The sequence below is a fragment of the Mirounga angustirostris genome, unplaced genomic scaffold, assembly GCF_029215605.1.
Source record: "Mirounga angustirostris isolate CCGP_5_RB_7025 unplaced genomic scaffold, mMirAng1.0.hap1 SCAF_10, whole genome shotgun sequence".
NCBI lineage: Eukaryota > Metazoa > Chordata > Mammalia > Carnivora > Phocidae > Mirounga > Mirounga angustirostris.
Genome location: NW_026991718.1, coordinates 25207216 through 25222096, shown reverse-complemented (window position 1 = coordinate 25222096; position 14881 = coordinate 25207216). Strand labels below are relative to the sequence as shown.

The window sequence follows — 14881 nt, the reverse complement described above, 5'->3', positions numbered from 1 at the left end:
TAATAGGTATCATCTTTGTATATACAGACAAGTGACTATTCATTGTCAGTGTTTGTTACTTCTTGGAAAGGACTCAGGGAAGTGAGCCAGGGCTCAGAGGACTAGTTGGCCCAATGCTTTTGGCATGTAGAGAGGCTCCAACAAGGAAAGAACCTCTTGGTGGGTTCTTCTCCAAAGGGAATAATTGGGGGAAACTCTATTTTATGATTAAATGCAACCCAAAACCCTCACCAATTCTGGCTTTATATTTGGAAAAGTTTGATGCTTATTTCAGAGAGAACAGTGTGATTGTGCTTTAATCAGACTCTTTCAGTTCCAAGTGACAGAAAGGTCTATTCAAATAGGCTGAAGTAAAACATGAATTTATTAATGCTCATGATCGAAAAATCCCAGCTTCAGGTCCAGATTGATGCAGTGGTTCCAAAGATACCATCAGGACTCGGTTTCTCTCTCCAGCTCTTGGCTCTGCCTTTACTGGTTCTGTTCTCAGAAAGGCTGTCTTTTAGTGGTGGCAAGATAACTGTAGCATCTAAGAGCTTATATTCTCTCTGATCTAGGACACATGACGAAGAACAGTTCTCAAAAAAATGTAAGCAAAACTTTATTAGGATTTGTTGGGTCATGTGCCCATCTCTGAAACAACCAGTGTGATAAGGCTATCCCTATTTTGATTGGCTGAGGGGCCTGGAGAGATTGAACCCTATCACAGGCTGAAATGGGGAGGTGATCCAAGGTAGTTACTCTAAGAAGGAAGAATGAATGTTAGGTGGCAAATGCAACAGATGCAATAGATCTTTGGGCTAAAATGTCTGAAAACCAAACCTGGGTTCTTTTAAGGGGCATGTGGGACTTTTTTTTTTTTCCCCAGTTGTATATGATGATCACAATTTCTCTTTCCAATTCGAAATGAGTGAGTTATTTTGAAGCAGAGGATCTTCATTTGAATCCCATCTCGTGTGGCCCTAGGAAAATTACCCTATCTGTGAGCTTCAGATTCTTCCCTGGCTCAGCAATAGCAATCTCTCTCTCTCTGGATATCAGGATAGATGCCTACTTATCAGGACCTTCCATCACCTGGGTGCATAAACAGAATAGGCCTACTTGAACACAATCTGATTGGTACCAAAGAACCATCTGCCCCTACAACTCTTTTCTTTGGGCCCTAAAACATGTCTGAAATTCTTACCATTCAAGTGTTTTGTTTTGTTTTAAAGCAATATGTTTCCAGAGAGCCAGGTAAAAAATGCAAATAGATCCAAAGGAGAGACAACATGAAATCCTGCATCATTGACTGCTCCTTGTCTGCCATTGTGGAGGGGATGGGCCAAAGTCATCTTGGGAGATGTTTTTGATTGCCACATGCAAGGCAACCAACAAGACTTTGAGAAAAATGTCCTTTCACATTCATTTGAGCATTCTTTTCTCAATACTTCTCATATCACTCAGGCAGGGCCTTCATGTTCCCTGGAGATACCCAATGACAGGGAATCTCCACATTGAAAAACTCTGTCTAGGGTTCTCCTTTCCCCGAGTATGTCCAGTTGCAAAATGGCATCTCTCCTTCATAATCACAATTCTCATTTTCACAGTGAAGTTGATCTTAGGTAGGGTGAGTGCCACCTGATTATTATTTGATTAAAGCATTCCTGTGAAGCGTGAATGAGTGACAGGCTCAACTTTCTTTCAGGGGGGTAGGGTTTAATCTTCAATCTTCTATTTTGTTGTAAGAGATTTTTTTTTGAGAAGGGTAACTTGTGTCACTTTCCTAGTCTTCTAAGATCAGTTGCAAATGTACTCACAACAGGTGCTAACTCTGCTTCTGAAAGGTTGTTGGCCATGGGGTTAGCCATCACTTAGAAGATAACAGGAAGTAGAGCATCCTGAGGGATTGGGACAAGAGAATGTTAGGTTTCATTAAGAGAATTGGAAAACTGTTAAGATTGGGAAATTTCCAGGAAAAAGAAACCTTTTGGGGTATGACCAAGCATGTCTATGTCATGCATGTTTGGGATCTTGAGAATCTGAGAGAAAGAGGGAATCAGGAGGAGAGGGCCCCATAAGGGGGATATGATGTGAGCAGACACAAAGACTAAGTAAGGCACAAAGACTAGTTTCACTGTTGGTCTTCTGCTGGCCCTCATATTTATAGAGAGAAACTGATATATTCCTTTGATTGGGGAAAGAAAGAGTCATTAAGTTCTAATATGTACCAGTTATATTCAATTATACCATTTAATTCTTTCAACTACCTTCTGAGGTTGGCATCATTATTATCCTCCATTTATCAATGGAAAACTGAAGTGCAGAGGAGTTAAGTTGCCAAGGTCATTGTGGTAGTTTAAAAATATGTCCACGAATTATTCTGACACAATTTCCTTGGAAATATGGTACCCAATTACCCTCTCCTTGGATGGGGGCCAGAATTTGTGACTTGCTTCTGACAAATACAATGTGACAAAGTGATAGTATGTGACTTTTGAGACTAGGTCACAAAAAAAGGGAGCTTCTGTTGGCACTATATCTTGGATTGCTTGTTCTGGGGGAAGCCTACCACAATGGCATGAGGATATCCAAGCTCCCCTTTGTTGAAGTGAATGTGGAGAAGGCCCATGTGCGGAGAAGATGAGGCCACCTGCCCACACCTAGCACCCCCTCTCCAGCCATATGAATGAGCCATCTTGGAAGCAGATCCTCCAGCCCCAGTCAAGCCTTTTATGATTGCAGTCCTGGTCAATACCTTAACTGCAATCTCATGAGGGACCTTGAGTCAGAACTGCCTAGCCAAGTCACTCTTGAATTCCTTGACATATAGAAACTGTAAGTGAAAACCCATGTTTGTTGATGTTTTTAACTATTAAGTTTTAGGGTGATTTATTGTGCAGCAATAACAAATAACTAAGACAGTCAGGTAGTTTGGAAGTAGTACATTCACCATCCATTTTCACTTTGCCACAGTTACCCATATAGAAACAACCAAACAGAAAGATGATTGATAAAACTTAGAATAATCTATTACTTCTTTACTGAGTACTTTTTATATTTCTTGAGTATTTATTTATTACTTTTTTCCTGAAGAATTATGCCAGGTTCTGGGTTACCTTTCACATAGCTGAGCATCTCTTGGGCTTAGCTCTTAGAACTGCTCTGTGGGTGAGTTGGTGGTTGGTGGCATCAAAATCTTCCAGAGAGCTTTCATAAATCTCTGAAAGAGTTTATAGTAGGTAAGGTAGTTTTAATACTCAGCCATATCTGCCACTGGCCTATAGAATTTAAGGCCTATCTCTAAAGCTAGATAAAGAGAATCTCTCTATAGACGTCCACAGTTAAAAACTGATTCTCCAAGTCAGCCACCAATGCTCATGACAGATATACATTTGAACGTCATGTATTTGTTAAATAAACTTTTTATTTTAAGATGATTTTAGATGCACATGTAATTGTTAGAAATAATACATAGATATCCTGTGTAACCTTTACCCAGTTACCTCCAAAGGTAACATTTTGCAATATTATACTGCAGTATCACACCCAGGATATTAGAATGTTGGTTATAGTAAAGAGACAGAATATTTCCATTACCAGTGGGATTCCTAATGTTGCCACACTCACTTTCCTCCTGTTCCCATCCCCACCTAAATCACTGGCAACCATTAATCTGTTCTTCATTTCTATACTTTTGTGATTTCAACAATGTTATATAAATGGCAGAATATAGCATGTAACCTTTTGAAATTGGCTTTTTCTTTTTCAATCAGCATAACTATCTGGACATTCATTGAGGTTGTTGTATGTATTGTTAATTCTTTCCTTTTTATTGCTGAGTAGTATTCAATGGTATGGATGTACTTGTTTCTTTCTTTCCTTTTTATTGCTGAGTAGTATTCAATGGTATGGATGTACTTGTTTCTTTAATAATCCACAAATTGAAGGACATCTGAGTTTCCAGTCTTTGTTATGAATAAAGTTGTTATAAACATTTGAATACAAAATGTTGGAAAACATAAGTTTTTATTTTTCTGTGATAAATGCCCAGAAATGCAATTTCTGGGTAATATGGCAGTTTCATGTTTAGGTTTTGAAGAAACTGCTGAGCTGTTTTCCAGAGTGGCTATACATTCCCACCAGCAGTGTATGAATGATCCAATTTTTTCATATCTTTGCCAGTATTTCATGTTGTCAGTTTTTATTTTAGCCACTCTGATAGGTTTGCAATAATATCTCATGGTGGTTTTAATTTGCATTTCCTAAAGGGTAACAATGTTGAACATCTTTTCAGGTCCATATTTGCTATCTTTATATACCTGTAGGTAAAATGTCTCTTCATGTTTTTTGCCCACTTTCTAATTGAATTTGTTTTGTTTTTAATGTTGAGTTTTGAGAGTTCTTCATATGTTCTAAATTCTAGTCTTCTGTAAGATATGTAGTTTACAAATATTTTTTCCCCTAATATGTAGCTTTTCTTTTCATCCTTTTAACAGGGTCTTATGAAGAGCAAAAGTTTTAAAATTTTTGATAAAGTCCAATTTATGATTTTTCTCCTTTTATGGATGGTGTTTGGTGTCAAGCCTAAGACCTCTTTGCTTAGCCATAGATTCTGAGAATTTTTGGGTTGAAAGGCTATCTTTTGTCCTTTTAATTGCTTTTGCACCTTTATAAAAAAAATAAGTTGGGCCTATTTGTGTAGGTGTATTTCTGTGTTCTCTGTTCCCTTGATTTATGTGTGTATCTCTCCACCAATACCACACAGGTTTGATCACTGCAGTTATACAATTGGTCTTAAAATCTGGTAAGCAAATTCCTCCCACTTTATTCTTCTTTTTCAGAATAGTTTTAGTTATCAAAACTCCTTTGCCTTTCAACATTAATTTTAGAATTATTTTGTCTATTATAAAATAATCTTGCTAGAATTTATAGGAATTTCACAATCAATTTGGAGAAAATTGACATCTTTACTATGTTGAGTCCTTCAATCCATGAACATAGTATGTCTCCATTTATTTATTTATTTATTTATTTTAAAAGAATTTATTTATTTGAGAGAGAGAATGAGACAGAGAGAGAGAGCATGAGAGGGGGGAGGATCAGAGGGAGAAGCAGACTCCCTGCTAAGCAGGGAGTCCGATGCGGGACTGGATCCCGGGACTCCAGGATCATGACCTGAGCCGAAGGCAGTTGCTTAACCAACTGAGCCACCCCGGCGCCCCTGTCTCCATTTATTTAGATCTTTGATTTCTGTCATTAATGCTTTGTAGTGTTCGCCATACAAGTCCCGTGCATATTCGTTTAGATTTGCACCTCAGTATTTTATTTTTGAGCTATTGTAAATGTTACTTTGTATTTTTAATTTCAGTGTCCATATGTTCATTAATAACATATAGAAATGTAATTGAATATAGTGTATCCTGCAAACTTGCTGAATTCACTTATTAGGAGGTTGGGGTTTTTTTGTATATTCTTTGGGATTTTCTATAGAGACAGTCATGTCATTTGCAAACAGGGACAGTTTTGTTTCTTCCCTTCTGATGTGTTTGCTTTTTTTTTTTTTATTGCCTTATTGTACTGACTAGAATTTTTAGCACTTTGTTAAGTAAGAGTGGTATGAATAGATAGACATCCTTGTTTTGTTAATGATCTTAGACCATTCATTATAATGTTTCCTGTGGATGTGCTTTTAAGTTCAGGAAGATTTACTCTATTCCTATTTTCTGAGTTTTTATCATTATTGGGTGTTGAACTTCATTAAACATTTTTTTTACAGTGACTGATATGATCACAATATTTCTCTTTTTGTTCTGATAATATAGTTGATTTCATTGATTGATTTTTGAATTTTGAACCGGTCTTGCATCCCTGGAATAAACCCCACTTACTCATTCTGCATAATTATTTATATATATTCCTGAATTCTGTTTGTTAACAATTGTTAAATATTTTTGTGTTCATATTTGTGGGGGTTAGTGGTCTGCAGTTTTTTTTTTTTTTCTTTGTACTATCTTTGTTTGGCTTTTGTATCAGGGTGATTGTAGCTTTATAAAATGAAGCAGTTATGTAGAATTGGTGTTAATTCTTTAAATGTTTGTAGAATTCCTCAGTGAAATCATTTGGACCTGGGATTTTTTTGAGGAGGCACTTTAAAATTATGAATTAAATTTCCTTAATAGTTACAGGGCTATTCAAGTGATCTATTTCATTAGGGTGAGCTATGATGCTGTGTTTTTCAAGGATTTCATCTAAATTGTTGAATTTATGCATGTAGAGTTGTTCATAGTATTTCTTTATTATTCTTTTAATGTTTTCAGGTTCTGTAATGATAACCCCTGTTTCATTCCTGATTGTTTCTTCTCTCTTTTTCTTTATTAGTCTTTTTAAAGGTATGTAAATTTCACTGATCTTTTCAAAGAATAGCTCTTTGTCTTATTTGTTTTAGTTATTGTTTTAATGTTTTGAATTTCATTGATTTCTGCTTTTATCTTTATCTTTATTACTGCCTTTCTTCTGCTTCCTTTGGCAGTATTTGGTGTTATGCTTTTCTTTTTTCCTAGATTCTTTTTTTTTTTTTTAAAGATTTTATTTATTTATTTGACAGAGAGAGACACAGCGAGAGAGGGAACACAAGCAGGGGGAGTGGGAGAGGGAGAAGCAGCCTCCCTGCAGAGCAGGGAGCCCGATGTGGGACTCAATCCCAGGACCCTGAGATCATGACCTGAGCCGAAGGCAGTAGCTCAACCGACTGAGCCACCCAGGTGCCCTTTTCCTAGATTCTTAAGGTGGGAGCTTTGAGACCTTTCCTATTTTCTATTGTATGCATTTAGTGCTACAAACTTCCCTCCCAGCCCTGATTTAGCTGTGTCCCATATATTTTGATATGTTGTAATTTTCATTTTCAATGAGTTCCTTATAGTTTTTGATTTCCTTTGAGGCTTCCTCTTTGAACTATAAATTATTTGGAAGTCTGCAGTTAAGTTCCCAAGTTTTGGAGATTTTCTTATTATCTTTCTGTTTGATAGAGTTGGTGAGAAGTGGTCAGATTCTGGAAATATTTTGAGGGTAGAGCTGACAGGATTTGTTAATAGATTTAATGCAGGGTATGAGAGAGACAGAGAGAGATGGAGAAAAAAAGACAGGGGAGCCTGCGTGGCTCAGTCAGTTAAGCATCTGCCTTTGGCTCAGGTCATGATCCCAGGGTCCTGGGATCCAGTCCCACGTCAGGCTCCCTGCTCAGCAGGGGGCCTGTTTCTCCCTCTCCCTCTGCTCCCCTGCTCCTGCTCTCTTGCTCCCTATCTGAAATAAATAAATAAAATCTTTAAAAAAAGAGAGAGAGAAAAAGAGACAGAGAGGGAGAGAGAGAGAGAGAGGAGTCAACAGTGGTTCAATCTGGGCAATTGGAAGAATGAACTTGCCATTTACTGAGAAGTGACAGACTTAGGGAAGTGTAGATTTTAGGAAAAGTGGGGAATCAGGGGTTTGTGTTTGGATACATTAAGTTTGAGATATCCTTTAAACTAGATGTCTAGTGGGACATTGACTATATGAGTCTGAGTTCAAGGACATAAGTTTGGGAGTTGTCATTCTGTATATGATATTTAAAGATATGCGACTAAAATGTGGTCCCATCTACAGTGGTTTTAAATAAAGAGAAGAGTCCTGAGCCCTGAAGCACTCTAATATTTAGAGGTCAAGGAGATAGTGAGAAACCAGTAAAGGAAAATGAGGAGACATCAGTAAAGTAGAAGAAGAACCAACAGAAAGCGGTGTGCTAGAAGCTGAGTGAAGAAAGTGTTTCCAGAAGGATGGAGTGATTAAATTGTCAAACAAGAAGGGAACTGAAAATTGACTCTTAGATATGGAAATGTGGATATTTCTGGTGGTCTTGCCAGGATCAGTTTCAATGGCAGGGGAGGGAGGAAAGAAGAGGAGGAGAAGACAAAGAGATGGCAAGTATAGACAACTCTTTGGAGGAGTTTTGCTGTAAAGGAAAGCAAAACAATGGGGTGGTGGGTGAAGAGGTACATGGGTTGAGGGAGTCATTACTACACATAACAAGTAAATGTATACATGGGAACCTTGTATCTATATATAAAGAGTTTGAATTTATTTTGACTGACAATGAAGTCTAAAATTTCATATAGTGAAAAGTCTTCAATAGGCTTGATAATCTTAGCAAGAGGATTTATATTTGAAGAAGACTTAGTTAAATATGAGTTGGTCTATGGAAGATGTGTAATTTTAAAGGTTGTTTCTTTGGTTTAATTTGGATTTGCAATTTCAGTTAACCCTTTCCAATAAGAGTCCCCCAAATGAATATTTACTTAGCAGTGATAGAAAACTTTATATTTACAGAGTACTTATCAGTCTCTGTATCAGAACAAACACAGAAGAATGAAAACGTCGTTAGTAGTGTAGGAAGGAATTAAAGCAAAGTGGTCCCAAACTAGGGAAACTGAGTCTCAGGGCAAATGTGGGATCTGAAGGTGAGACTCACCAGCAACCCTCCACAGCACTAATTGTCAACCTCTTGGGCTAGACTCTCTTTTCCTTTTCCTGCAGAGAAATCCAGCGAGACTACATTTCCCAGCCTCCCTTGCAGTTAGCATGGGGGGTGTTGCGGAGGGTGCGCAGGCAGAAGAGTGAGGGTGGAAGTCATCTATTCCACTTGCAGCCTGTTGCCTGGCCCTTGGGAAAACCTGTCCACACTCCTCCATGCTCTCTTTCTGTCTGTTTGCCCGCCAGAGGAGGAGGATGCCCTGGAAGAGTCTGGGTCTTGAATGATTGTGGAGCATAGCACCAGCCCTGAACAGCATTGCACGGGGGCACCAGCAAGACACGAACTTTTATTATGTGGAAACTCTGATACTTTAGAGTTGTTTATTATAGCTGTGAGCCTGTTCTGGTTATTACATACTCCTTTGGATGAGATGCAGTGAGTTTTGGCTTTGCATTTAGACTTAAGAAGTCCAGAAGTTAAGGGTGGGGCAGTTACATGATTTGATCTGGAAGCATGGCTACATGCAAGGACCAATTTTGGGGGCATTTTTGGCACTGACAGGGCCACACTGGGATGTAAACAACTATTTTAAAAGTAGCCTTTCTGTAGCCTTCCAGGACCCTTTCCCCTTAAGAAGGTAAGCCACCTTCAGGCCCTCAAGACTTTATGGGGTGTGAATGGGAAGAGAAACAAGTTTTTCAGCAACTATCCTGCAGTTGGGCACTTTTCCTTGCAGAATCCTATTTAATTTTTACAAGAATCCAACGAGGTAGTAAAGATTAACCTACAGTCGTTCTTCTTTTCCATACCCAGTTTGTTACAGATTTGGGTAGAGGAACTCCTTTCCACTTGGCACCCATGTAATTTCAACAACCCCACCCCCCCTTTTTATGTATTTATTTATTTTAAAAGATTTTATTTATGAGAGAGAGAGAGAGTGGGGGTGGGGGGACGGAGCAGAGGGAGAGGGACAAGCAGACTCCATGCTGAGTGTGGAGCCAGACCCAAGGCTCAAGCCCAGGACCCTAAGATCATGACCTGAACCGAAACCAAGAGTGAGCCACCCAGGCACCCCTTCCTGTCCCGCCTTTAATCTTCAATTGTTTCCTTACTTTCCAACACCATGAACTGTCTCACCTTGTACTTTTCCTGCCTCTGATCTGGAATGAGCTATTTCTCCATGGTGGCCTGCTTCCTTTAGAGAATAGTATTTACAAATGGAGACCCAGTGCTTATTGCTGCTGGTGGGTCATTACCCCTAGGTCTTTGGGTGGGTCAGTATTAAAAGTCATGAATTCATGTTGATATTTCCAATCCAAATTTAACATTACATTTTGTTGGTTTTATATTTGTATCCTTTTAGCAGAAAATCTTAGTTCTTTTTTTAAAAGATTTATTTATTTATTTTAGAGAGAAAGAGTGTGAGTGGGGGGGAGGGGCAGAGGGAGAGACTCTCAAAGCAGACTCTGCACTGAGCTCGGAGCCCCACTTGGGGCTGATCTCACAACACTGAGATCATGACCTAGGCCAAATCAATAGTTAGAGTCTCGTGCTTAACTGACTGAGCCATCCAGGTGCCCCCAACTCCTTTTTTTGAGGGTGAGAGAGAGAGAGAAGGCTTCCAGGGTCTTTTAAAGAGTAGAGTATAACATTATTTGCAAATATTGATATACCTGGGAAATCCTGGAAAATATACTGAAAAACTATGATAAATAGGAATTAAGGATGTGATTGGGAACAAAATTAATATATTAATATTAGAAAAATCAAAGGCCTTCTTCTATATGTAAAACAACCAGTAAATAGAGGTAAATGGAAAACCGGTGAAGGTTGCACAATTTTTTGGATCTACTAAAAACCATTTAATTGTATACTTTAGTATGGTGAATTTTATGGGATGTGAATTATATCTCAAAATTTAAGCTAATTAAGAGAAAATTCAGGCTGTGGTGCACTCTGTGGTTAAATTGTAGGGCGTCTTCCACTTACTAGTGTATGACCCTGTCACCTAACCTCACGCACTGTGTCTGACTCTTCATCTGCCCATCTCATAGGGCTGTGAGGATTAAGTGAGCCAATATATGCAAAGTGTTTAGAACGAGACAAATAATAAGAGCTCAGTAAACGTATTGTTTTTGGTAACAATATGTTTATAAGGCTGTTGTCGACATTACCCTTCTGTTCGGGTACAGGTGGTTCCTTTGCACTCATTCAGGTCTTTTTTTGTGTCCCTCAGGACATTTTTAAGCTTTTTTTTTTTTTTTTAGATTTTTATTTATTTGAGAGAGAGTGAGCACAAGTGGAGGGAGGAGCAGAGGCTGAGGCATGGGGAGAAGTAGACTCCCCGCTGAACAAGGAGCCCAGTGCAGGGGTTCCATCCCAAGACCCTGAGATCATGACCTGAGCCGAAGGCAGGTACTTAACCGATTGAGCCACCCAGGCGCCCTATCTCTGAAGCCTTGATTGTTGTGGCTACTGAAGTCACTGCTTGGTTAGATCAAGGATCAGTTAACCATGGGACAGAGCCTTATGTAAACACCTTGAACCAATGTCTCCTGGTCTTTGCCAAGGGCCTCTGTGTGCCTGTTAGAGACTCCTTCAGTAATCATCCACGTAGTTTACAGCTCTGCTTTTAGCATCGTTAGCTACTTGGGCAAACCTCAAGGTCAATCAGAGGTGAGAGTTTAAGACATTTTCAAGTCTGTTTTGAACATATGCATGGTCCTATGCATGTCATGGCAGTCTAGATTCCCAGAAATATACCTGAGATTTTCAAAACCCCTTAGGGGCATCGCATTCCTCCGTCTTTCCTTTAAAGCTTTTTGGTGGGTTTGTTATTTGCCCCACCTATTATCCTTTGCCTCAGGCCACTGTCCTGGTAAAACATTCAACAACCTCCCCCCTTCCCCAGAAACATTTAGCACTGGGTACTTTTTTTTTCCTCTTATGATTCTCTTTTTGTTTTTTTTAATTTAATTTTATTATGTTATGTTAATCACCATACAGTACATCATTAGTTTTTGATGTGGTGATCCCCGATTCATTGTTTTCGTATAACACCCAGTGCTCCATGCAGTACATGCCCTCCTTAATACCCGTCACTGGGCTAACCCGTCCCCCCACCCCCCCCAAAACCCTCAGTTTGTTTCTCAGAGTCCATAGTCTCTCATGGTTTATCTCTCCCTCCGATTTCCCCCCCTTCATTTTTCCCTTCCTTCTCCTATTGTCCTCCATGCTATTCCTTATGTTCCACAAATAAGTGAAACCATATGATAATTGACTTTCTTTGCTTGACTTATTTCACTTAGCATAATCTCCTCCAGTCCCATCCATGTTGATGTAAAAGTTGGGTATTCATCCTTTCTGATGGCTGAGTAATATTCCATTGTATATATGGACCACATCTTCTTTATCCATTCATCTGCTGAAGGGCATCTTGGCTCTTTCCAGTTTGGCTATTGCGGACATTGCCGCTATGAACATTGGGGTGCACATGGCCCTTCTTTTCACTCCATCTGTGTCTTTGGGGTAAATACCCAGTAATGCAATTGCTGGGTCATAGGGTAGCTCTATTTTTAATTTTTTGAGACACCTCCACCCTGTTTTCCAAAGTGGCTGTACCAACTTGCATTCCCACCAACAGTGTAAGAGGGTTCCCCTTTCTCCACAACCTCTCCAACATTTGTTGTTTCTTGCCCTGCCAATTTTTGCCATTCTAACTGGTGTAAGGTGGTATCTCAATGTGGTTTTGATTTGAATTTCCCTGATGACTAATGATGATGAACATTTTTTCATGTGTCTGTTAGCCATTTGTATGTCATCTTCAGAGAAGCGTCTTGATTTCAAGTCAAGAAATGGGCAGAAGACATGAACACTGGGTGTGTTTGAGTGAGGTGGAAAAGACTAGTCTTTTGAGCAGAGTCTTCTAGGGAACCACCAGGCAGGTTAAACGATGATTTCTCTTTGGGATTGAGGCTTTGAAAGAGTTCCAGCCCCATTTTCCTCTCTCCAATCCTGGGAATGTGGGCTGTTACTTTTCAGGTTCTGCCAAGCTGGAAAGTGGGAAATGGGACTAGGGTAAATGAAAATGCCACAGTGTTTGTTGCCCTTCCTGAGAGCCAGACATTCTCTTGTTTAAATGCTCCCCAGGTTGATGTAAGCCTTTGGCTGACACTGAGTTTTGAAAAGTTGATTCTGAATTTTTTTTTTTTTCTTTTATGGAGGGGTGAACTCTTGGAGGTCCTCCTGCTATTTCACTCCCTTAATTAATTTTTATACTTAAGAGTATTTCTAAAATTTGGGAGGGGGTGTTTCGTAAATTGGTTTTAAAGTTCACATGAAGAAATAAGTAATTAAGAATAAATTGAAAATCCTCAAAAACGGTAATGATATAAGAATAGCCTCCCCACCCCCATGCCTGGCTGGCTCAGTCAGTAGAGCATGCAACTCTTGATCTTGGGGTTGTGAGTTTGAGCCCCAGGTTGGGAGTAGAGTTTACTTAAAAAAAAAAAGAGCTCCACCTAATTTTTTTTAAAAGATTTTATTTATTTATATGTTTGACATAGAGAGAGAGAGAGAGTGCAGGAGCAGAGGGAGGGGGAGAAGCAGACTCCCTGCTGAGCAGGGAGCCCGATGCCGGGCTCCATCCCAGGACCCTGGGATCGTGACCTGAGCCGAAGGTGCCCCTGCCCCACCTAGTATTAAGACATATATTAAAAGTACAATTATTAAGACAGCGTAGTACTGACAATAAATAGGTCAATGGGACAGAACCAAGAGTCTAGAAAAAGAACCAATTTTTATGATAAATTAGTATGTAATACCAATGAGAGTGCATGTCAGTGAAAGAAAAGAATTTAGTAAGTTTACTAGCATTAGGAAAAACATTAAGTTGGAGTCTTATCTAACTTCTTACAACAAAAGAAATTCCAGATGTTTCAAAGGTTTAAACATAAAATGTAAAATCATTAAAGAATGGGGAAATAGCTCTGAGAGGTTACAAGACTTTGGAAGCAACCCAAATATCCATCAGAGTAAAATAGATAAACATATGTGGTATATTCATACCTAATGGTAATAACAATGAAAACATATGAACTGTAGCTTATATGCAACAACATGCTTGAATCTGAGAAATATGATGAGGTAAAGAAATAAGACATTAATGGATACTCTAAGAATCATAGAATATGACTCCATTCATATGGAATTAAAAATGAACAAAATAAACTATATTTTTAGGCATAAATCCAAATGTGGTAAAATTGTGAAGAAGCAAAAGGAAGTGACTTTTACAAAAATCAGGATGGTGGTTAGCTCTGGGATGATAGTGGTATGGTGAATAGAGAGGGAGGCTTCTGGGGGTGAAGGGAATGTTCTAGTTCTTGACTTGTTTAGTGACTATATGGGTGTTTATTTAATAGTTATGCATTAAACTGTTCACGTAGGTTTATGAACTCACCTGTATGGTTGTTATAGTGCACCATAAAAGAAGAAAAATTATAAAGAAAAGGTAGTTGATTTCTAGTATTTAGCATTATATCTTGGGCAAATCTTATTTTGAGGCTGTTTATATATATATATATGGTTTTTTTTTTTAAGATTTTATTTATTTATTTGAGACAGAGAGAATGAGAGAGAGAAAGCACACGAGAGGGGGGAGGGTCAGAGGGAGAAGCAGGCTCCCTGCCGAGCAGGGAGCCCGATGCGGGACTCGATCCCGGGACTCCAGGATCATGACCTGAGCCGAAGGCAGTCGCTTAACCAACTGAGCCACCCAGGCGCCCTGTTTATATATTTTTAATCCTATTTTCCCAGCTTCCTCTAGATTCATGCTTCCTAACAGTTAGAGGAATATCTTTCTTTTCTCGAGAGATTCTGCGGTCCACTTCCTAGGAAATGCCACAATATCGGTAATTAAATCATATCAGAGCGACAATTAGAAAGCTGTACGGTGGAAAGGCTGTTACCAAAATGTCATCCCACCACTGCAGGGGCAAGCGAGGCTCTCCCTTTCTCCAGCGTCATCTGGGTTTCATTTGTAGATTGATAAAAAGCCGAGCTCCAGTCGTGGGCTCATAGGATTGAATTTATTAACTTCTGGATGGAGATGAAATTTACCTTTCAAGGCTGGTTTGAGAATAAAATAAGGTAATCAATGGTGACTACTATGGCCTTTAATGAAGCAAGACAAATAATAGCATAAAGGATTGCTCTATGGAGGAGTAATGTTCTTTTTTTTAAATTTATTTATTTTTTATTTTTTTTATTTTTAAAAGATTTTATTTATTTATTTGAGACAGAGAGAATGAGAGACAGAGAGCATGAGAGGGAGGAGGGTCAGAGGGAGAAGCAGACTCCCCGCCGAGCAGGGAGCCCGATGCGGGACTCGATCCC

At 39.1% G+C, this 14881-nt stretch overlaps 1 protein-coding gene across 1 annotated transcript in view; it reads left to right on the top strand.

Annotated features, from left to right (window-relative positions):
- Positions 1 to 14881, top strand: part of SRD5A2 (steroid 5 alpha-reductase 2) — a 46670-nt gene that overhangs the window by 17303 nt on the left and 14486 nt on the right. The gene's annotated exons all lie outside the window — the stretch shown is intronic.